Source organism: Pholcus phalangioides, unplaced genomic scaffold, assembly GCF_987345545.1.
Source record: "Pholcus phalangioides strain wild (caught in Gottingen) unplaced genomic scaffold, Ppha-v1.0 ptg000015l_1, whole genome shotgun sequence".
In the NCBI taxonomy this organism is placed as follows: domain Eukaryota; kingdom Metazoa; phylum Arthropoda; class Arachnida; order Araneae; family Pholcidae; genus Pholcus; species Pholcus phalangioides.
In genome coordinates, this window is record NW_028301608.1 from 117,195,765 (window position 1) to 117,198,498 (window position 2,734).

A 2,734-nucleotide genomic window follows, 5' to 3' on the forward strand; every position below is an offset into this window, starting at 1 on the left:
CAGCTTTTTAATACAAATATGAATACAAATACAACGCCACAACAGGCAAAACGCCCAACGAGGTGGCTGAGAAAAACATGCTCGAAAACGATGACGTTTTGGGTGCCATCTATTGTTAATACAAAGGATTTTAACAGCTGGCTGATGCTAAGATATATTTTGGAAAGAGAAAATTAAACTGTGCTCCTGCGAAGAACTGAACCCACGTCCTTTCATTTTCTGGGTGAACACCCTAGAGCCTAGACCACTAGACTACAGAGGCAACGAATCTCTTAATCTTTCCTCGGAGGTTGTGTGCACTGAACGGGGCCGGACCGTACACGGACGGTCGGACCTAACTCAGGCCAAAGCTCACAATTGTTGACAATGCTACCAGGTGGCGACTTATCCGACGATGATGTCGCTCTCCGCTATCCATATAAAGGTTTATGGATAGCGTAACAGCCAGCTGTTGGAAACCTTTGTATGGATACCGGAGAGTGACATCGTCGTAGGATAAGTCGCCATCTGGTGTCATTGTCAGCAATTGTGAGCTTTGGCCTGAGTTGGTCCGACCGTCCATGAACGGGCCGGTCCCGTTCAGTGCACACGCGCTCCAAGGAAAGATTGAGAGATTCGTTGCCTCTGTAGTCTAGTGGTCTAGGGCGGAGAAAGAAAGGCCGTGGGGTCGATTCCCCACAGGGGCACAGTTGAATTTCCTCTCTTTCCAAAATGTATCTTCGCATCAGCCAGCTGTTAAAAACCTTTGTATGGATAGCGGAGAGTAACATCATCGTCGGATCTGTTGTTGGAATTGTTCCAGACACTGCTACGAAGCCGGGCTGGAAGAAATCTCGGCAACGGGATAAGTCCAGTGGCAAAGTTCTGTCGTTCATTCATGTTAATTGGAAAACAATGCTTCTCTGAAGATCATTAGATGACAGGTTTCTCATCACTTGCATGGGTAAAACCTGTAAAATAAGTTTCATTAAAATTCTCTAATTTAAATAATTTTAACTTTAACATTTGCGCATTGAAATTTTTTCGATTGTATCAGCTTTCCGTGTGATACATATTGATTAGAGGGAAAGAGATGTTTCTGTGATCACTATATAAAAAATAGTTTTAATTATGGCATAGTGAACTTACCAGACTCAGTAAATGCCGAAACGATAACAACAGATATAGAATACAGTAACAAAAAACTTCTAAGATTCACAGCCATCTATAGACCACCAGGCAATCCAATAGATCTAATACACTTAAAAAGAATTTTTGACTGCAATCGCACATGCATCATAATGGGTGATTTCAACTACAAAGATATTTCTTTTGGCTGTAAAAAACACAATAGACAAGGAAAAATACTAAAAAAATTTTGTGAAGAAGAAAGGATAAGAGTTCATACATCAGAACCAACATTTTTCCAAAGAATTATATAAATCAACCAGGCATACTTGACATCATGTTATTTTAAAGACTGAATATTTATTTTGAACCCAAGGTGCGAACTGAACGAACTAGACTCTGACCATATATGCCTGTGGAAATTATGATGGACTTTTCTATACTCCACAAAATAGTCAAAAACAAAATTACAAACTGGAAAAAATTTCAAGAGAAATTACAAGATTTACCAATTTTACACCATGCCAATTCACAAAAGAAGAAGCGGAAAATATGACAGGTGAAAAGTAACAAAATCAATATTGAAAGCTGCGAAAATTGCCACAAGAGAAAAGATTGCTCATCCGAACCCCCTGGGACTTCCAATGTGGATAAAAGAGAAAATTATAGAAAAAAATAAGCTATGAAAAATCTGGCAAAGGACTTGGGACCTAGATTATAAACGACAATATAACAGGAAGGCCAAAGAAGTCAAAAAAAAGATTAATGAACAGAGACTAATGGACATTTTGCACAATGGCTTGAGCTGAAGATAGGTCATTATATCAAATCTATCACAAAATGAAAAACAAAAAGGATAAATTGCCTCCCATCAAAAACTCAAATGGCAATCTGATTTATAGCAATGCAGAAAAAACAAATGCTTAAAAGTCTATGAAAAGCCACTTTCACCCAACAAAACAATAGCTCAAAATTTTGTCAACAATATTGAAACGGAAGTGCATGATTTTCTGAAAAATAATATTCCATTTGACATAACAGTATTCAGACCCATTACAATAAAAGAGATCGAAGAAATATGGCCAGTATTAAGCCAAGAAAATCACCTGGATACGATGGCGTAATATCAAAAGCCATAAAATTGCTCACTCCAAATGTTATAATATCGATAGTAAACACTTTTAATCTCCTCATAGAACTTGCATATTTTCCAACAACGTGGAAGAAAACAATAATAAAAGTAATACCCAAGGCAGGAAAACCAAAAGAGGAAGCAAAGTCATACAGACCAATAGCTTTGTTACCACATTTATCAAAACTTTTTGAAAAATCTATAACCACTAGAATTACAGAAACTACTTGCAGATTTAACTTAGGAAGAGTGGAGCAATTTGGGTTTAAAACAAAACACGGCACTTGCGACCAACTTTTAAGGGTGATAGACTATGTGCAGAAAGCAAAAATAAAGAAAGAATACACTGTGGCAGTAGCACTCGACTATAGCAAGGCTTTTGACTGCATATGGAAAGAAGGTCTATTGCACAAAATGATAATAACTAAAGGCTACTCGCCAACATTGTCAAATTTTTAAATTCATATTGTCCAAATCGAATATTTCAAGTAGAAA